This window comes from Lineus longissimus, chromosome 4, assembly GCF_910592395.1.
Source record: "Lineus longissimus chromosome 4, tnLinLong1.2, whole genome shotgun sequence".
Classification (NCBI taxonomy): domain Eukaryota; kingdom Metazoa; phylum Nemertea; class Pilidiophora; order Heteronemertea; family Lineidae; genus Lineus; species Lineus longissimus.
The window spans coordinates 11,675,420-11,698,300 of NC_088311.1; the positions used below are offsets into that span (position 1 = coordinate 11,675,420).

At 40.0% G+C, this 22,881-nt stretch overlaps 1 long non-coding RNA gene across 1 annotated transcript; it reads left to right on the plus strand.

Moving 5' to 3' along the window:
• The first annotated feature begins 6,870 nt into the window (after positions 1 to 6,870).
• LOC135487241 (uncharacterized) lies at positions 6,871 to 8,395 on the plus strand. The gene is made up of 3 exons (XR_010446791.1): positions 6,871 to 7,041; positions 7,609 to 7,671; positions 8,321 to 8,395. It is a non-coding gene; the product is annotated as an uncharacterized LOC135487241 (long non-coding RNA).
• Positions 8,396 to 22,881: the final 14,486 nt, after the last annotated feature.

The following is a 22,881-nucleotide window of genomic DNA, read 5'->3' on the forward strand; positions in this document are numbered from 1 at the left end:
AACATACTTCTCAGTCATTTAAGATCTTAATCAATATCGTTCATACTTGCGTTACAAGATTTATGTAAAATCCCTTGTTCAGACCTTACATTAAGTAAGCATTTTCCATGAAACCTGTGAAGGATTTCTATCTGTACAAGCTGAATACGATATCAACTGAGACTCGGTTATAAGAATTCTATCGGGATTTTTGACCTGGGTGATGATCATTTGGGTCTTCCAATAGAGCTATACTCCCAACCAAAAGCACGCATTTTCATGCCGGCAGCGCATGGACCACTCGGGGTGACAACCCCCAGAAATAGAATCTTAAATTATTGAGATACAATTGAACTTTTAAAAACGGAAATCAAATAAGTTACCGATAGTAAAACATCAAAGCGAAAGTGTTTTTTTTAATGTTTTGCGGGACCAACCACATGATCAACCAAACAAACAAGAGTGTGATATGTTGACGATGACTGTTTTTTAAACTTACGAACCATTTGGTTTGTTGCTTACTTATAAAGCATACCTTTGATTAAAAATTGTTCCGATAGCAGGCAATGAGTTTCAGACATGGCTGAATTCGTACCTAAGACAGCATTTGGTCCCTTTCATACTGTACTTTGATTTGTTGTGTTTAAACTGTCTCTTCGATATGATTCCATTAGATTTTCAATTTAACCTTTCAGCCAATGCAATCTAAGATGTAGTCAATTTCAACTTGCTTGCTGCATTCTGGTAATTTGCTAGTTTAATTAGTTAAAGGAATGGGCGGCTTTTTACTTCAGTTGGTTTATTCTTCTACTATTTCATCAGAACACTATATTTCTGAAAGTTTTTGGCGGATTTTAATTGTTTACTCATAGGTTTCAGACAAAACACGATTTTTGTTAATCTTCGCCCTCAAAGGATCAATGAATTCCTAGCGCGCGAATTTCTTTCCCTTTCCCCGAGGCCGGCTGAATTCCGTGACGTCATGTCAATTTTACCTCGTCAACAGGGTCAGTGAGCGCAGTGAAGGCAGTGTTGTAATGCCGAAACTTGTGGGGCTGAAGCTTTGTAAATTACGCATTTAAAAAAAATCTTATTGTTTGAAGCCACATTACCAGGAAAAGATGATGAATGTAACTTCTCCGTCACCGAGGTTTTTTGGGGCTCCCGATGCGCTAATTAAGCAGAAAGGAAAAATCGATATCTACTGCAAGACGTCAGAGATCCATGGCACCAGGCAGTACCTTACTAGTGCATCGGTCCACATGGAAAAGGTTCGACACATGGGAGGGCTAACTCGGGTCAAATCGGTGTCAACATCGGAAAAGCGTGATGATTGAATCAGATTTTGAATTTTTCCTTTTTTGTGCAATTTTTTGATGGAAACTACTAGAATGGAAGTAACTGGGCAGCCGGCAGCTTGATATTATTGCCCTGAAAGGACCATTGCATTATTGAGTGCAATATTACCTAGATTGCATCGCGACAAGCGCAATTTTGAAGAAAATTATATTCCACATAAAAGAGTGACCTTCGTTTTTCGATAGCTTGCCCGTTTAGAAGCCAGAGGCCTTCAAAGTTGGTATTTTACACCAAATTTGACTCTACCAGTAAAATATTCAAGTTTCACATCCCCCTATCGCCACGATGGGCCACTTTCAATCGCTGTGATTACATGCATGCAGGAAGTGGACTTGTTGGCCGTGTTTTGAATGCATGATCCCTGGCTAATTTGATTGATTTCTGGCCTTGCTACTGACTTAGGCCCAAAAGTACCCTTCTAAAACATCTTCGGCGGCGAAGGTGTTAAATCATAAACAACTATCTTGTTTTTGGGCTTGTATTTGATGATTATCCGGTATATGATCGCATTTACACAACACTAGACTCATTTTATATGCGCCGATTAAAGATGGATTGATGAATATATTCGTCTGCATCTACAAATTACCCAGATGTCAGGTTTACTTGTAATGCTACAAGTATCGCCTCAAGATCTTCTTCAAATCTATCGAAATTTATATGATACCTCTAACTATATTTTTAAGCATTTTCCCGAATAAACGTCTTGTTTGTTTCTTTTTATAAACTCTCAGCATTCAATGCTGTTTTGCATGGCGTTGGCTTTTTTATGCAGGAGCATATGGAAGCTAGTTTTAGCACTCGGTGAACTATGTATTATTGAAATCTAGTTGACCAAAGCGAATCAACAATCACAACAAACATACAATGACATACTACATCGCAGAATTACTGGCAAATGACATCGATTTATTCATTGAGCAAGTCTCATTTCATGTGAGAATAAAAGGCGGATTGCCAGGAGGCGAGCGCCAGACTAGGCTCCAGTTATAATTGCACTATGACACCAACCTCGTTATCTGTCTGCTTGGTCTGTTTCGAAAACAACAGTTGGAAATCAAGTTTCTGCTTTTGTGTTTAGAAGAATATGTATTTGTTTATGACGTCTTTGCCGATACGCAAAATGGTGGCCTCTTTAACAGCTACAAGTCAGCCAAAAGAAACAAATTCTGTATCAATCATATTAATTTGACAACAACCATTATCAAAAGAATGTTTAGAAACAATGCAAAGATCATATTTTGATGAAAAAAATCCGCCCAAAAATATCAGCATTCCATTTTACAATGTTTTAGAATGTGAGAGAGGAGGAAGTAAAATTCAATCGGAATTTTTGAATTAATGATCGGGTACAGAACACTTCACAAGATATTTATCCAAACACGAATGCATTGACCAGACCGACGACTCTAGAGTGGAATTCAAATAATATTGGGGTTTTTCCATCAATCTTCCTTGCAAATCATAAATATGACTCTCTTAAAGGATGATTTCGCTAAATAGTTGTATCATTCAATATCTACGCCCTAAAATCTTTTCACGTATACCGACAACATTTCTAAATGAATATCTTATAAAATTGGTAAGAAAATCAGTTATTGATCCATGTTTTTGATTGGGAATCACGTTTACATAAATTCTGCCACCCCATTGCTATTTTCCTGCTTTTTCCGTGGCCTCATCAATTCTGAATCAAACAGCACGCTTTGTTGGTGAGGCGCAAAAGCAAAAAGTCATAGCATCCTCGGAAACGACCAAAATTGCATTACATGCATTGCACGTTCCTGGCACTTTGAATTAGAATAAAGGATTTCAAGTCTGTAAAAAACAATGTTGCCTCCCCCTGCCATGGAAAAGTTTGTTCTTTGAAGTTTTGTAAGTTTGAGGGTTAAAGTAATTTCATTTATGAAGTATTGAACTACATACAAGACAATTGAGCGAAGTCCTCATTATTTCTTGGTATTTTAAATAGCAAAAATAACAAAAAAACGTCGGAATGCGGACAAGGAAGTTTGTTATAAGCCAATCAGACTCGAGACCATGCCGATTAGAAAATTGATTATGAAAGCTATTAAAAAGTTTATCATGTTATCTATAAATCATGGTCCTTATCTTAGATTCCATGAAGATCAGGTACACAAAAATACCTTCCTTGATTGAACATGTAAACTTTTTTCATCATTGGGCCCAAAGCCAGAACAGACTGCATATACATGTATATCCAAAAACATTTGGGAAGCCCAATGATAGGATATCAGAAAAAAGTCATTTAATTTGCAACAAACTAAAATGAGGTTATGTACATGTATGTTGTTCTGGCATGTATCCCATCTCAATCATGTCAATCATTTTCATGTGACTGACACTGAGTGTGTGTGATACATGTATATAGTTTTAGAGGTAAAGTCCTACCAGAGAGTAAATGTACACCGTTTTTTTTAAATATCACAGAGAGATCAAATAAGATATTTGAATGCGGTTTTCAGCAGAGCATTGTATGTTTAGTAGGTCAGATATCTGTTGTATTTGGTTGCACCTAATTCCATCCCTTGTTGTGTAACAGACATTTGAAAAAAGGCCCGAAAATATGACATTTTTGCTAAGGATTTCTATGTTATAATTATAATATCTTCCATTACCTTTAATAAGCCCCCCCCCCCCCCCGTCATGTATGAACTCGGGCCATGCAACTACAGGAATATTAACTAACAACTGGTTTCCTATTATCAACATGACTATATATGGGTTTCTAGGTAAATACTTGCTACTTTTGTGTGGCTATCAAAATTTTAATATGGTCGAATCAATAGCCCAATTTACACGGTGCGGCTTCGATCCTGTTCGGTTCAACACGCACCGTGCAAATGGGATTTTAACTAGCCCGATATGACCTTTGAAACTCGCCAAATAGCGCAGTCTCGGGTCGGTTAAGAAGAATGCAGCCGGTTAAGGCGTGTTTGCGCTGTCGTGTAAATGCGAACCGACCAGGTCGTTTTGAATCTGTGTGTGTTTTATGTATACATTGTATAGCGATGAGTCGTGTTATACATCTAAGATAAGTGTATATATGTAACCATTGTGTATCCTATAATCTCCATCAGTTAATTGGGACTGTAGCCTACAGTAAATATATTGCAAGGGAAGTCCATAGACACTAGCTACATGTACATTTGAGATTCGAATATTTGTCAAACTGGTCTGTAAATTCTACGTGCAGTCAAAGCTGTGACAGGGAGGATGCAATGGCCGATAAAACATAGACTTTTCTGAGTTAAACGTGAGCATCGTAGGCCTTTTGATACATTTTAAAACGAACCGGCCCGCACCGTCTAAATGGGATTTCACTCCAGGTGAACTGACCTTGTCGGAACCGACCGGGCGTCTGTAAAGCAAGAAATAAGAAATCAAGAAATCAAGATATATAATAGAAATGAAATTGAAACGAACTAGAAATGGGTTTTATAGAAAGTTGAATCAGCACAGATGGCATTTGGGCCTTGGGTCTTCCTTGTTTATCCCTTTGTCTGTTCTTGAAAAAATATGAAAGATGAACTACAGTTTCTTCCACTTCCAGGCCCTTGGTCTGCTCTTGATGAAATAAACCCCTTCTGGTCCATCTATTTTGGTTGAAATTAACCGTTATAGTGCATTTGGTTCAGATTAACCACTTCTGATCCATCTACACGAACTACCCATGCTCATCAGTCTAGGGCCGTAATAGTGCATGTGGGGTCAGATTAACCCCTTCTGGTCCATTTACTTCGTTGAAATGAACCCCTTGGTCCATCTACGTACTTCAATTAAATGAACCCTTTGCATCAAGCTAAATGGTGCGTGTGGGGTCAGATCTTGGATGAGTTATACTTGGTAAGTATAATTTCCCTCTCCCAGGTCAGATTAACCCCTTCTGGTCTGGTCCGGTCCATCTACTTTGATGAAATTAATCCATCTCACCTTGGGCCGTAATAGTGCATGTGGGGTCAGATTAACCACGTCTGGTCTGTCTACTTCGATGAAATGAACCCGTTCTCATCTAGGGCTGTAATAGTACACGTGGGGATCGCCAACAGTGTCAGATCGACTAACGGTCAAGGTCACAGTGTCTTCCTCCTCCACGCCTTTGGTCTGCTCTCAAAGGTCTGCTCTTGATGAAATATGGTAGAGTAGAAACTCTATATTAAGGATGCCCTCGGGACTGACAAGAAATGTCCTAATTAGAGAGGTGTCCTGATTAGAGCGGTCAATTTGGATGAAACAACAATTTGGGACAAAAACTAAGTATCCTTAATAGAGAGGGAGTCCATAGAGACGTGTCCGCTAAGGGAAGTTCAACTGTATGTGTACTTTAGGTCCAAGCAATGTTCACTACTCTTCTCGGCTGATTACTGTGTCAGTATGCCTAACATCCAACCTTAGAAGTACGTGTATCATAAGTCGATCATGAAACAAAGTACGTACCGAATCAATGTTGCAGCACACACATCCGCACGCACATTGCCTTCCATCTTTTAGTTGGAAATTAGCGTGACCCAGTAATTTGCAGTACTGACCAATTCCACGCCAATCGTCTTGTGAAAAGAGGAGGCTGCAGACCAGAATTCACTGACCCGCTCAAGTTCTGGTTTTCATGCAACCCAATATCTGCAGGCCAGAATCCGCCGCAGGGCTCTATTTCTATTGAGGAACTTCAACAAGTTCTCCATTATATTCATCACTCCTTTTTTTCCTCCTTTTTTGTCGGTCCATTCACTCAGCAATTACAAAACCAATTTTAGTGCAAGAGGTCTCAACATTTTAGTAGTGATGTCTAGGCCTGTCCCCTTATATGATCAGAGCACATAATGGTCCAGAAATATCGATTTCGGCAATTTTGATCAAAGAGTTTAGAGGGTTTTTGGTACTTGCAGGGAACAGGAACTTCAACAAGTTCTCTATTATATTCATCACTCCTTTTTTTCCTCCTTTTTTGTCGGTCCATTCACTCAGCAATTACAAAACCAATTTTAGTGCAAGAGGTCTCAACATTTTAGTAGTGATGTCTAGGCCTGTCCCCTTATATGATCAGAGCACATAATGGTCCAGAAATATCGATTTCGGCAATTTTGATCAAAGAGTTTAGAGGGTTTTTGGTACTTGCAGGGAACAGGGTAAGATTTACACTACGAAGCATTACGATTTTTATTTTGTCTGTAGGGAATGAGGTAAATCTGGTAATTATTTGGGTAGTGATATTTATCATACAGTTTAAGTAGATCTAATTAATACAAATTAATGTAAATGGGATTTTAGTGCCCGTATGTGTGTTGCTGTTTTTTCTTATCAACCATGCTTTATAAAAGAAATAAAATATGAAAACAAAAAGTCCTTGTATAAGGCTGTGACGTCATGAATATAATATAAGCTCGGCTGTACATAAGGGACGCCATTGTTCCTTGGAGGTTTTTTCAGTGTTTAAAACTTTATTAAAAAGCCTTCAAGCTTTTAGTTTTTGATGCCGTAATAAGTTGTATTGTCTATTGACTTGATTTCATCGGCAAAACTGGAGAAATATTCATAGCTGTCTCTATTAACAGTGGAGTTCTGATTGGTTCTCGCCATCTTGCGGAGGGATCGGGTACCAATCTAATGTTTCACTGACTGCCAGCCTTTGTTTGCGAGCAGCCATTACTACTGCGGCATCGAGTTTTTGTCTTGTCAAAACTGGTAAGTTTCACTGACTGCAATTACTGAAATGATTTCGATTTTCACGATTATGTCAAGTACGAGTTATAGATGTTACAAATGATATCATGATGTGTTTCATTCGTTTATTGTTTAGTAATAGGCAGTTGTTTACTTCTTGGATGGAGCTCGTGATCTGAGCATGATCTAGGTTTACATGCATGACATGTGTAAGACGTGCATCACGGATTATGCATGCGCTGCGGACATGCCGCATGGTCGTGGCTGATGCAATCATTTTGGATGCTTGGCATGATTTAACCAGTCATTGCAAGTTAATGTCAATTAGCTTTTTTCTTTCCAGGTTTATCAACTATTGCTTGGGCATAGGCCTCCTGTACCTATCTTATCAACAGCCTCCCTTATTATCAAAAAATTGAGTCAGAAGCTGTTCATAGATTCCGAGTGAAAAACCTTATTTTCATGCCCTGGTTGCCAATTTACGTTTTGTGCCACAACATTATGATTTAATCATGCAATGGTTCGGAAACATGCAAGCATTTATCTAGCAGATGTTTCAATGTTATAAAACGTTCATTATTGTTTCAGGTTCAACAATATCATCTGTACTACAGTCCATTTCATCCAGTGAGTTTATCCTCTTTCAAATTGGTAAGTGTTACTGCTGTAAGATAATGAATGAAATTATTACAATTATAAGTAATGATGGCAAGAAGTACACATCATAGAAAGAACAAAAGCTGTTATGATCAGTATCATTCTGCCATTGTTGAGTTTGTGGTTGTTGTTAACTAATAGTGAAGTGCGCTGTTCCAGGTTGTGGTGATGATGCTCATGCTGTTCATTTCTACTTCAGGAAAATCTTTGTCATCAATGTAAAAGGCATGAAATTGGAACAATGGTTGCAGGATGAAAGACATGTTTATGTCGGGAGGAACATAAAGAAACTAGTTCCAAACTATAACAAACCGGGGGCAGGCAGGTGGGGCAATCCATTCAAAATGGGGCCCCTCACCAGGGAAGATGTGTGCCAAAAATTTGAAATATATGCACGTCAAAACTTAGTTCCATTTCTACCAGAGTTAACTGGTAAAGTGCTGGGCTGTTGGTGCCACCCTCTGCCATGTCATGCTCATGTCCTCGTTAAGCTTCACATGGAATACGTTGGAGACTTTGGATCACCACGACAATGTAAACGCTCTAACCATCTTATTTTCCATTGCTTTATCTTCATACATTTTCATACAGGTGTTCATTCAACAATGCATTTTAAGTACTAACATGTACTATTTTTTTACAGATTATTTTCATCAGCATCAAGTGCAATCATGCCAAGGAAGAGTGTTAAACTTTCGACAACTGCAGAGTCACACAGGTATTATTCAACCTAATCCTTTATAGTCCTGTTCAAAATGGTTCAGATAAACATACATGGCACCATCACAAATCAGCTTGTGCTCATGAAGAGGGTTTTCCAAGTGTTCACTTGACTAATGAAAGTGGAGTCCATTTTGAAGTTCTGTCCAATGTAACGATCCCTGCCAATTTTGTACAAGGAACAACTTGTGACGTCAAAACTGTCCAACCGAGCAAATTCATGCCACCTGATTACAACTGGCAAAAACAGCAGTGTCACACACTTGCATTGCCTTATACCTCAGAGGTTCATTACATGGGTCATTGCACCCATTTGTCAAATTCGATAACTTCCATGGCAACTCATGCAATTACTGATAACAATGTATCATTTTGCCTAGCATTGAGTTACATAATCACTGGTTCTGTCAAACATGCTGACCAGATGCAACGTCATATCATCCAACACGAATTGAGACATGAGGTGGAATTTTCCAATCTTTTATTGCAGCCTGAAACATTTCAAAATCATATCAGAAAGTTACGCCAACAAGGCTCAAACAGCTCGCAATTTATGTTTTCCATAAATGCTACTCCAACAAATGGGCATGGAAGATGTTCGAACCTTCTACGGAATCCAGATGTCATAACCCAAAAGGCAATCAACAACGACGAGCAGTGTATTTAAAGCAAGATGGTAGCAATATTTTCCATGCTATAGATTTTAACAGATCAAGTTACTTAAAGCAAAAACTTTGTTTTAGCTCTAAGGCACATCTCCAATTGGTCTAGTGTCCTAGTGAACCGAAGGGCAAATGTAATGATAGAAGGCAACTCGCAAAACTCAACCCCCCTAGAGCCTAATAATACCTTCAAAATATAAGACAGAAAAAACCTAAAATAACCCATCACTATCATCGCTCATTATTATTATATTCACAATGGTCTTTTTCATTTCTAGGAAATTGTTTGCCATATGACAAGTGTTGCACCAAAAGCTTGTGTGACAGTGTCTACCATTCCACCAAGAAACATGGACAACAATGCTTGGTTGAAGGCAAAGAAGTTAAACAAAATAGTAAAAGCATTGAAATGAAAATATGCAGTGAAAATTTGTAATGTTTGTGTAAGTAAAAAATCGTATTCAAATTGAATTATCTACACAAGTGCAAGAAGTCATATTTAAAAGGAAGTGACTATTTGGCAAGCCCGGCTCACCAAACAGCGCCTTTTTTCTGCCCTAGGTGGAGAGCCGAACTCATGCATATTCAACCATCCAGGAGCTCATTATCATTCGTGGCAACACGGTCAGCAGCACTGGAGTTACAGTGAAACGCCTTTAGAAATGCACACTAATGCATTTAACATGCTTATCAGTTAAATCACATTTATGACTTTTTTTGTAAATCCATACAGTCATGTACATGTACATGCTTCTTCATGGATTATTGACCAAAACCCGAGTTTAGTAACAGAAATTAAATTGAGAGCGGGAAGTCGGCCATTGTTAAATACATTGTATGCGCATATAAACTCGAATATGACGTCACTGCTCTCTGATTGGCCAACATGTTGTTACCTCTCCGGCTCGCCAAAGAGGGTAGTATTTTTGCCCTGTTCGGCAAGCCCGGCTTGTCGAACAGGGTGGCTTTTTAGTGCTGTTTGGCAAGCGGCTCTCCAAACAGGACAAAAAAAGATGCCTGTTCGGCGAGCGGCTTGCCAAATAGACCCGGCCTATTTAAAAACTTCGTCATTGAATATACAATGTATCTAATTGCAATGTGATTTCTTTTAAGCGTGTGTTTTGTCGTAACCGAGACCTGAAAACTGATACTCAAGATGAAAGGCCGGCGAAGGTGGATTTAGTGACTCCCAAAGATGGCTTGCACCCAACACATCGTGGTAATCAAGAATTGACACAACTTGTCAAGAAAGCTCTCAAGCTACCAGGAGCACGCCTTTCGAAAACTAAAGACATAACTGTCAATTACCAATCAGTGAAATGTCAGCTTTGCAATGCAAACGGTCATATTAACGGAAATTGTGGATCATACTGGTACTTGTAGGTTGTGATACCTTAAGATTTGACTGACAATCATAGACGTTAGACTGAAGAAACCTGTATGAACAATGAATACAAAAACAATCAACCTATTTACACCATGTACTTTTAAATCTATCATTGTAAGGGTTTACATGTAACATCAATACTGTAAACCGGGAAATTTTTGCGGCTGGTTTATTTCGCGGATGAGGTCCGCTTTCGCAAGAAAAATATATTTTACGCTTAAAATTAATGCAGATTCATCGGTGCCGCAAAGGGACATTGAGAGACAAATATATATTTTACGCGTATTGATTTTGCGGACAAGGGCGCACCGCAAAGACCGCAAAATTAAAACGCCCGCAAAAATTTCCCGGTTTACAGTTTTCATAAATGATTCATGGTAATAAAATTACTTTAAAGCTATATCTATGACTTACATATTCTTTGCACGTTTTATTCGTTTACTACCAATAACCGCTTCCTAAATATCCAAGATTAATAATAAGTTTGATCTACAATGCCTCACATTAACCTAAAGTTCCTCATCGTCGCCAAGAGGCTTGTTTCATTTCTTTTTCATTTCTTGATTTCTTATTTCTTGCTTTACAGACGCCCGAACCGACTCGGGGTGGGTTTAGGCCGGTTCGGTTTAACAAGCACCGTGTAAAAAGGCCCCATGAGGCGAGTTCTCAAAGGTCACTAGATGTCTTTTAAAATAACGATCACCTGCAACGAGCTATAATTAATCGTCAAAATGAAGAATTGAGCAGAAATTTCTAATGAAAGCGAAAAAGACCTTTCTTGCATCGCAATTCACCGATACATTGTGAATAAGAATGAAAAAAAGTATCGAACCTCTTATACGAAAGCTCATAAGACGCATTGGAGATGCGAGTTACAAAATACGAATCGCAAGTTGTGAGTAACGGCTCCGATAGGATATCCTCTTTTTTTTTATAGATACTGTCCTGTCACAAACACTATATATGGCGATACTAGACAAAACGGCCTGTATATTTTTAGAGTTGTTGTCTGTGCTGTAGGCTTTCATGTGTACACATACCTGAGCTGGGGGCGCCGAATGAAGCATCAATTTTCATCGGGATAGCTTATTGTATTTGGTAGCGGTAGGCCTTCAGGACTCACAAGAAGAAACTTATCTTCATGAAACATATAAAATCTTCATTTTTCCTTTGACTCCAATAGTTTAAAAAAACGATAGTGGATCTTATTCGTTTCTCCCCACCGAAAAAACTGGACGAGGCATTTTTTTCTCAAAACCTCGCGAGATTTTGTATAATCCTTCAGGAAGAGACGAGGTTAGGGCAGCCGGGAGTCTTGATTTCGGCCTGTTCGTGCTACACACCCATGCCGACAGCATCGTGTTGTCGTATCGCCTCGTCTATTTGTTCGTTATTTCGTCAGGTTTGTCAATGTTTTGTACCCTGAATATTCCTTGCTATTCTCTGCCGCCGTTCAAGAGGAAGAAGAAGAATGATGACCATCTCAGGGTTTTGCAGCACCCTTTGAATTCGTTTTGCCGAAGTTCATAGTTGTTCTATGTTCTGTACCTGTTCGTTCCCGTTGTTGTCGTGTGGATTTTTGATGTTTCGTCAGTTATTACATGTTACAAGCTTAACTCACGTAACGGGTGAGAAGCCGTAAGCGCCGTTCACCCTGTAAATACGCACAGCCTATATCTCCTGGCCGTCCCACCCACTACCACCAGTCTGCCACGCCCAACGGAAGTACAACTACAACCCACAAATACAGTCCTCAATTGAAATAGGTGGGCTCAGCCTTTCGCATACATGTATATCGATCAAATGACTGGTCCTTCGAACCGGAGTTTTAAGTGACGGAAAAAAATAAAACGATATTCGAAAACTTTGCCGATTCGCGATAGTCGTCCGACAATCGAAAGTCCGAATCGTAGTAGCGATTTCGGGAGAGTTCCTTGTTTAACATGCTGATACATGCTTACAACACATTCGAGCTACAAGTCACCGATGTTTTACATGATGAAATTTTTGAATCTTGCAGAAACCTCGCCATAACTTTGGAATCAATTTTCGGCCTGGATAGAGATTGTTATTATCGGACACTTTATAGATGTTCTAATAGTTTAGTCAAGCATAGTGGCGACAAGACCAAATACATTGACGATCTTATCTTCTTTTTTAATCGAGTATCTTTATTTTTCTGTCTGATTGTCCTTACAGAAATTGTCGTTCCCTATTAAACCTTACATAACCAATTCCAAGCGAACCGGACCCACGCCGAAGACACTTTTTCGGCTTCTCTTCTTACCATTTCTCCCTTCCCTGCTAAGTTCCCAATTTAGCAGCTCAACAGTACTTGCTTAATACCCAACAATTTTTTTAATAAAACTGCAAAATTGAACTCTATTAGTCAATCTTAAAAACTCACAATTGGTTAACTAATAACTGGTTCCAACAACCTGATTCAACTAATAACTCATCCTGCAACTATTTTCTCAAAACAATGAGAAAATATATTGTCGAAGTCCAAAATTCAAACTTATGTGTCTTAGATACGCATGTATCTTTAGAGTTCTTTTTTGAATTCATTTTTACCCCTTGCGGAATTAAAGGCGTCTCAAAACAATGCATAGCCAACACCAATGGCCTTAACTCAAATTTTCCCTAAAATTGGTCAAAATGTTGACCTTGACCTTCGTTCCTCTAATGGCTAAATTTCTCAACACTAATTGGCTCTCTGTCCGTCAGGCCATTATGGTCAGTCTGAATATCACTTATAGCCTGATTTTCTTTGAACTAAACCAAGTAAAAAATCTGCCTATTCATTTGTGCAATTTCAGGTATCAAATAATCTTTTTTCTTTCTTTTTTTGCTCAAATTATCCAGCATTATTCACTATCTCACCCAAGTACCGGGTAAACAGAATATATTTCTCTCAATTTCTCAATCAGGTTATGCACAAGATAAATTTTCCACACACAAATCCTGAATCTAGAGTTTCTGTGAATAGCGTTGTATCCTGAATTTTGATTTTTTTTTCGTGCGCAATTTTATCACAATCTCACTATTACACACTTGGATACTTTTGGAACTTGGATTTTAACCCTTTTCGGATTAAGGACACCTTCAGCTTACTGAACTATACGTAATCTATGGCTTGTATCCATATAAATATTTGGCAAAATGCCAAAAGATATTTTTCTCCTTTTTTAGTAGCAATTTTCTAAACCACAAATACTACCAAACCAAGGTATTAAAGGCGGTCATTAACTGACAAAGAAGACAGTGACGCTCACAATCTCGGATTTCTTCTCTGCCACCGACGATTCAGTATCTAGTTGACAACAGAGCAAGTAGCTGATTTACTCCTGCAGCATGTGTTGCCTTTCGCCTTTGATAGTATTCAACAATCAGCTTTGTGATTACTCCCTTCCGTTGCAAAAACTATGGGATGTCCAGCATCATACGACAATGTCTCTGCATACTCAAGACGACCTCAACAGCGAATGAGTCGATCCTCATCCAGCCGTGGCTGTAAGCTCAAGATTTTGCTTGTCTCTGAAAGCTTTCTTCCATGCTGCAGTGCAGTGCTGAGTATTCTTCAGGAAAACCGGGTGTATACAAAACCAAGACTCAAGACATAAGACCTAAGACCTAAGATCCCCCGAAGTACAAAACTAAGACCCAGGTACAAAACTAAGATCCCCGAGGTACAAAACTAAGACCCGGGGAGGCCAATCCCAAACTAAAATTTTGAAGAAAATAATCAGAGTCTTAGTTTTGTACACCAGGGGATCTTAGTTTTGTACGTACAAAACTAAGACCCCTCGAGGTACAAAACTAAGACCCATGATTTCTTTCCAAATTCTGCCCCTCTTTCGAATTCATTTTGATGTAGTAATATCACCTTTGAGATGCATGTAGTTGCTCCATCTCAATAATACCTCCATATGCACTATGCAGGCACGACCGGTCATCACTCTAGCATATACTCTAGCATATACGGCCTCCATCCAGCTCCACAAAAAGTGGCGAAACCGGTGCAATACTCCTTTGAGTTATTCGGAGGAGCGCCGCCATCGGAAGAGTTGGAACGAGCAAAATATGAACGTTTTCTTATCCATCAATTACATACTAACCGAGTCAAACAACGTTATTGCAATATAGGCCGTTATTTAATGAATTTACATAAATCGATCAGAATATTTTGAGAATTGTGTACAAAATATTTGTGGGAGACTTAACTGAAAATATACCAAGAAGCAAAATGAAAATGTTCCTTTGGCATTTAAGTGAACAGAGTCGTCACACACAGCTTTTACAACGAAATGAACATGGGTTGTATCAAACATCCATGCGTATGTACATGTTGCATATAACAATACATTATACACAACAGAGACTCCCTTCTTACCACAACACACTACTAAGCTATTTCATTTATGACTTGTAAAATGGGAAATTTTTGTGGTATTTTCAATTTTGCGTTTTTTGCGAATGTCTGTAATCCGCAAAAATAAAAATTGCAAAACAGGAATTCTAAATAAAGTTTATTCAAACAAATCCGTGAAAATACCGTAACCAGCCGCAAAAATTTTCCGTTTTACAATATACTACAAAAATTAATTAATTTTCTTCCAAACAATATCAATTATGGGTTAGGGTTAGGGTTAGGGTTAGGGTTAGGGTTAGGGTTAGGGGCAGAATTTGGAAAGAAATCATGGGTCTTAGTTTTGTACCTCGAGGGGTCTTAGTTTTGTACGTACAAAACTAAGATCCCCTGATGTACAAAACTAAGACTCTGATATTTTTCTTCAAAATTTTAGTTTGGGATTGGCCTCCCCGGGTCTTAGTTTTGTACCTCGGGATCTTAGTTTTGTACCTGGGTCTTAGTTTTGTACTTCGGGGATCTTAGGTCTTAGGTCTTATGTCTTAGGTCTTGGTTTTGTATACACCCAGGAAAACCTACTTTCTGTGCATCACGTATCAGTGCTTTCTCAGCACTTTGAATGTCCTCTGGTTTCAGTTCCCCTTTCAATCTCCATATTGGTATAAGTGAACAGTTCTCCAAAAAACGATTTACCAAGGCGTATATTCTGACCAATATTATCCAACTGGAAAATTTGCTTGGATCAAGTTTTGGATATGCGTTTTGGCTCCATCCTGTCCTACTGTTAGATACCCAAGTTCAAATTTCTTGACTTCTTGTTCTGCAGTGTCTGATTTCTCAACTCGATTTTTCAGCCAATTTTCTGGATCTTGCTCTAAGAATCCTGGACCGTTCAACCATAGTGTACTGTTTACCAGTTTGTCTGCAGTTACCTCTCTCGATGGCAGGTCAGCTAGATTTTGGCTGGTCGGTACGTATTTCCACTGCTGAGGTTCAGTGCAGCTTTGCATCACGCCAACTCTGTTTACTATAAAGGTCTTCAGTCGATCTGCGACTCCGGTTTCGAATCCAATACAGTACATTGACGCTGTCTGACCAACAGATAACTTGAATGTTAGGGACCCCAAGAACTGGCAATTCTCGCTGCAGTTTTGGCCCTGCGTGAATGTGATCGTTTAACGATGTCCCTTCATACTTCGCCGAAGCATCAAATACGATGTGGACCTTAGTCGTAGCTCGATCCATCTTGACTGCCGGAAAGTTTGGTAGGAACCAACTTAACCCTGGTTCAATTTCTGACTCTGGTACTTTCCGGACATAGCCTTTTTTCACGTAATCTTTGATTGTCTCATTATTGGAAGCTGCAACCGTTGGATTCTTCATCAAACGTTTCTCAGTTCCCTCCAAACGACGCATTGCCATCTCACGATTGTCAGGCAATTCTGGTCTTTGCTGGTTTAACCACGGAATTGCAACTTGATTTATGTTCTCCTTGTACACCATTGACTCTTTAACAGTGTTCATCACCTGTCGTTCCTCTGGGCTCATTATTTTCTCCGATTTGGTATTCACCGATTCTATTTCCCAGAATCTTTGTAGAGTACTACTAATCTCCTCAACCATTGACTGCTGCTTGGGTATATACTGGCAATAGGTCCTGGCGAAATTTGTTGATTTTGCATTTCCTCGGTAACTCCCTGGATTACCAATACATGTCCACCCCAGCTTTGTAAATCGCGCTTGTAGCTTGTGGCTCTCCTGGACCGCCACTCACTTCTTTCAATGAAAGATGAAGTTCAGGATAATCTATGCCTATCAACTTGTCAACTGTTTTCTTCCTACCAGGTTTGGGAAACGTAATATTTCTCAAATGTTCAAAATGTTCAGCGTAGTCACGCCAATCCACTGCCTCCATATCACCAGTTACTTTTTCCGAGGTCATTGCTGTAACCACCATCCACAGGACTCTCCAGGCCGCGAATTTTTTTCCTGAACCTTTCGGGCAGTACAGTGTACATTTGTACAATGTGATCAGTCAATCAGAGTCCGATAAATCTGTGTCGCATCGGGGCGTCATCTTGAAACTGTGTAGTAGAACTTGCCATTATATCAATAGATATTTCTGTAAAATGATGCTTCAAAAATGCTGTTCTCAGATCTCCAGCTGTTATTTTTTGAGACATGCCTGATGCTATTCCTGGTGATGAAATATATGTATTAGTAATGTAGTATTTTCTGGTGTGTTTCAGTGTTGCAATAAATCATACAAATCCTGAAAATCTTTGCTTGTATTGTTTTGTGCTTGTTACGCAAATTTGAAGCATTCAGTATCAAAATATACTGGTCTCATATCGAAATACAGGTCTCATTGCAGAGAAACATATTCATACTGGAGGAAGACCATTCACATGAGACAAGTCTAATTTTATATTCATACTTAGTATGATATCTGAATGACTATCCCTTGGATCTTGGAGATGGGCTATTGTTATTGTCCTTTCTGTAGGTATGTTGCAGGCAGCATAACTCAAATATCTAAAATCTAAATAACAAGGGAAAAGAAACGCATTATAAAAATAAAATATAAAGAAAAAAAGAAAAAGAAAAATGTTGTCCACAACCGGATTCGAACTCGCGACCTTTGGTCGAACATCGTATTCTGGTATTTCTGACGTGCGCTCTACCAACTGCTCTAAAGTTTCTAAGACTTCTGACGTCATGTATTTGTCGAAATCTGATTGGCTGAAAGTCCCTGTACAAATGTACACTATAGTGCCCCAAAGGTTCAGGAAAAAAATTCGCCTCCAGGCCTACTTATACAGGGGTTGTCTCAAAAGTTTCAACCATCCGATTCAGGACACTGACGGTCGTCTTTTGCATCTCTCCCTGCAATCCCAATTCTGCCGCGATATCAGCATTCAAGTAAGGTGCTGTACTTGCATCGTCAAGTAAGACAATTATTTTGATACGTCGTCCCTTATCCTTCAGTATAACTGATATAGTTCGCAAGGCAATCTGATTGGTCGACTCCATTTTCATTTCAGTAGATTTCAATGTCATAGTAGCATGGTTCCTGGCCTCCTTAAGTTCTGTATGTTTTCCTGCTGTAGCTTTATTCTGACTCTGATGGTCCTCTGACTTAGATGGGGTTGGGTTGTTGCTAACTGTAACCTTTGGCTTCTGCCTGGGCTTACTCTTGTCTTGATCCAGCATCCTTGAGTTGAACGATAATCATATATCTAAGAGTTTTGCTAACTTTCCTACATCTTTATCAGGTCCGTCCCTTATCTGTTTGAATTTATCCAACTCCTCATATCTCAACATCAGACTCCGGCGCTTCCCGACATATTTTCTCTCCAATCTGGATTTTGCCATTTCGTAAGCAGCTCCCAGGCGCGAGTATCCCAGATTTTCAACAACAGCTAATACCTCTCCCTGCAGACATTCCTGCAATTGTAGCAGTTTGTATTCCGGCGTGGCCTTGGCGTTGTCCACACAGGAATAAAACGCAGCTTTCCAATTTTCGTACTGCTTGACCTCTCCTCTAAAAGTTGGGATCGAAACTCGCTTGAGTTACCTCGACAAATCCTGCTCAACCTTAAAGTTGACCGCCGCTCGATTTCAAACTTCCGCTGTTGGACCACTGCCAGTTGCTGTTTGATTTAAAATACCTTCAGTCGCTGTTTCACCTGCTGGCTGCTCCTGATGCGTGGAGTCATCATTCGTAACTGTTGCGGTCATTGGCTCCTCTTGCGCCTCACAACCTGTTCCTATCTCACTGTTGGGGACCGTTAATCCCGATACACCGTCTGTTCTAGAAACTGATGTCACAGCACACCGCTGATGCATCCTCTCTATTTCTTTTTCGATCTTCTATTCATATTCAACAGTTTCCTTTACCGCTCCGTCACACGCGTTAGTTTGCTCACCAAACTGTTCCATAGAGTCAATAACCTGACTCATGTTTTCCAAAACTTGCATCTCAAACAGATCCATATCTTCCCCTAGTGTTTCACCTGTCGACACCAATTGACTTTATCGCATCAAAAGTCTCGTAACTTGAGCCTTTTCAGTAAAAATCTGCGATCCCGATATTCTTTTCGACCTCGCTGAAGCCGGTGACCATGGGGAATGTTCCATCTCAAATCCCAGTCCTAGGTCAAGCGAGGATTGATGCATGCCAAATTGCTGATCCTCCTCACACTCGTTATCTGCCATTGTTCATGCATGAACTACATGTATCTCAAATATCCAATAAACAAGGCTCATAGGGGTGGCGAACGACTACAGAACGATTACTTCAGTCTCGTGACCTACTCACGGGAATTGACGACAGTGCGCGGCCAAGCTCTTTTTTCTCCAAACGGAGCCGACTGTCTTTGGGCCTCAATTTTACGCTTATTTCTAGGGTTTACCACTTAAAGCCTCTTTCTGACTATTCTATACATCTTTAACTGCGAACTGCTACCAGTTTGGCCACAAGACCAATTACATTGACGACCTTATCTTCTTTTTAAAGAATCTTGATTACAGTATCATGATTTTTCCGTCTGATTGTCCTTACAGAAATTGTCGTTCGCACTTAAACCTTACATAACCAATTCCAAGCGAACCGGACCCACGCCGAAGACACTTTTTGGGCTTCTCTTCTTACCCCATAGCACGACAAAGTTGTCGTCAATGTCACAGTTTTGGTGTACCTTTGTGGTCACTTGACACGTGACATACTGAAGAGAATATTATAGAGCTGAGTGTGGAAATAGATTTGATCTTCTTCAGCGTTATATCATAGTTTGTTCAATTAATTTTCACTGCTTGTTTCCATTTATATTTTCTACTTCGAGGGAATATTTGAACTCGTGTGATGGCTGCTCAGCGTCCAATGAGGGATCATAGACCCCCAGCCTATCAAGCAGATTTTGTCTGTCCCAAGCCACGCTCTAGAGATGAGACTAGTCATCATGAGAGTCGCCACTCCAATCATCAGAGTCAACGAGGTAGTCCTCAAAGTCATACCAGTTCCAGAGGGAACCACCGGATAGACACGCGCGTACAACTGCAGCTGGGACAGAAGAGCTTGATGTCGAACACAAGGCGTCTTTTCGGTCTCTTGATGATTTGAAGAAACTCACGACACTAAAGAAACCGGATGGAATCTCCATTGAAAGATGTTATTGCTGCTCTGGACCAGGTTGGGTAACACAGCTTGATTGGTGAGACGGTCCTCCTAAAGGAGTCAAGTGCAGATCTGAGAAGGTTTTTTTACGGCATGGCCAAACCAAAGTAACCCATATTCGACGGTCAAAGGGAACAATATCGCGTGCTCGGTACGACATATTCGTCCACAAGGCAGAAGTACCTGTTTGGTATAAAACGATAATGCTAAAGACTTCTTTAGCCGGCCGCCCTCTCAAACTGGTGGAGAAACTAGGCTACACCGACCAACAGTACCGAGTGGCTTTGACAAAGCTCGACCTGCGGTATGGAGGAGAGAAGAGGCTTCTGCAGCGACATTTAGAATCAATCATGGTGATACCGGCTGTTAACCTAGATAACCTCAGTGGACTTGAGGATCTTTCCAGTAGATTATATGATATAGTTGCCAAATTGGCCTAGGCTGGCCAAAACCAAGAGCTAGTGGGGTTGCTGTCTTCTCTACCGTGGTACTACAGAATATTCCCGAAGAGTTGTTGGTACTGTACCACAACAAGCGGAAAAAAGAGAAGGATGACGGACTTGCTGTGTTTGCGGATTGGTTTGATAATCAAGTTAACCTACGGATAGAAATGTCGGAAGTCAAGAAGGCTTCTATGAAGAGGCCCCGGCGAAGTGTAAGTCATGCCACACCATGGAAAATCTTGTACCTCACAGAAACAATGCAAGAAGGATGGATGTACCTACAGTCATCACCTTCATTTGCATTCTTCCTCGCCTCAAACGTAGCCAACTAATTCCAGTCAACAGAAAGAGACGTCGAACAGTTATTTTGGGGTTACTAATGATTGGAGAATCAAGACTTCAAAGGTTAGCAATTATTAGGATGGTTCCAGTGCATGTCTCCGTGGTCAATGGAGATGAGCAAATCAAAGTTAATGCGTTTCTAGGCGAGGGATCCGATTCTTCTTATATCCGATCTGACTTGGCAGAACTTCTCGGACTTCAAGTTGAGAATTCTGAACTTACTGTCTCGACTCTAATCGATAGCGGGAAGAAGGTTCAGTGTGGATTGGCTGTCCTTACGGTTGGGAGCCTTGATGGGGGAGGAATGACGAGATCTATCGACGCTCGGACCCTTGATGAGTTGTGTAAGGACCTTCCAATCCCCAATTGGAGGCGCCATCAGATGGAGTGGAAACATCTGAGTGATATCGAATTCCACAAGTTGCCCGGACGAAGAACGATCGACCTTCAAATAGTTGCAGACCATCTGGAACTGACTTCTGCTTTAGAAGAGAGGATTGGTCTTCCTGGTGAGCCACTAGCCAGAAGGACACCCCTTGGTTGGTCGTGCATTGGTAGCCTAGATAGTGAAATGGTTTCGTATGCCAACCATGTCTTCAGCAACTTTGAGCAGACGGCCCGAGAGATTCAACTTGATGAGGATTTGAATAGACTGTGGAGTGTGGGTCTACTACTGTCAACAGAGAAGACACTCACTTTCGAAGAACGCTTGGCTGCTGACAAGGTTGTGAAGTCTAGGAAGTATGAAGATGGTCAATAAACTGCTACCCCTTGGCCTGATGAGAGGCCTATCCTACCACCCAACAGCAACGCGGAGAATCACCTGCACCCGCACCAAGATTTTCGGCTTGGCAGCGCCCTCTCCGAGCCAGTTCTCACACCTCACCGAGACAAAATGGCGGATCCTGCGGTTTCCAGCGAGGATACCGATCAAAAAGGTACAAAATATCTTGTCAAAACGATGCGAATTGCAGTTTGATATAATCGTTACTCTGCTTAGATACCGATGCATCAGTTCGTTCATCTTTTATTTTGATTCCTTTTCCCAGCGAGTCGTTTGAACTGTTCCCGTTGCCAAGATCACGGGTGAATCTTCATTCCAAACTAGTCTTAAAACTTAAGACGATAAAAGAAAAAAATACTTCAAAGAAGCTTTCTTTTACCGTCTAAACTCTCTCATCAGCGGCCATTACTCAGAAAAAACGCATTCGTATCGAGTACGTAATAAACACAGTGCATGCGCTTAAACCATAACATGAATTACTTTTAAAACACTACCATGTTAACAAGTACCCTTAGCGGTTGATGAAAAACATATTTTAAAGCCAAATCGATAGACGGAAATTAGTTAAAATCTCAACTGAATTTGGAGGCAGTTTCGAAACCAACTTGATTTCGAAGACGGCTCGTTTCGGACAGTCTAAAAATAGGTTTAGAGATTACATCTCCTCGCGAAACCATGTCATTGCATGTTACATGTGTAAACCGCTGACAACAACGGCGCCATTTTGTGCAAATTGGCGCACTTTTTAACCTCGTCAAAATTACTTTCTTATCTTTCTGAAATTACAAAAGAATATTATCAATCACCAATGGAATGACCCTATTGAGAAATTTGATGTAATTTTTGTTTTTATTTAATCGTTATCGGTCACCTCCTTACATATTGCTGCCAGGGGTGAAAGACTTGGGTAAAGAACGACTTTCTGGTGAGGAGATTGATAACTGCACGTGACAATAAAATTGACGGTGGAAGATGCCGGCTTTGCGATTTTCTCGTCAATAATGTCCAAATATGACCTTATTTCTTAGTTGATTTCGAATTTGGTGCATATAAACACTGTACAGCTACATAAAGAATACATTAATTTGGTAAATTATGTAGATACATGTTCGCTTTTTATCAAATTTGCACATAGTTTTTCCGGGTTCGTTGATATGCAAATGTACATTTCCACGTGCTTTCATCTACGCGGTATTTCTTATATCCTTGCATCGACGTATATATGGCGTAAATCTGATTGTCTCAGCCAATATACGTCGATGGTTCATTCGACTAATTCCAAACCAAAACTTTGTTCTGTGATGGTCGAAATGCAGACAAT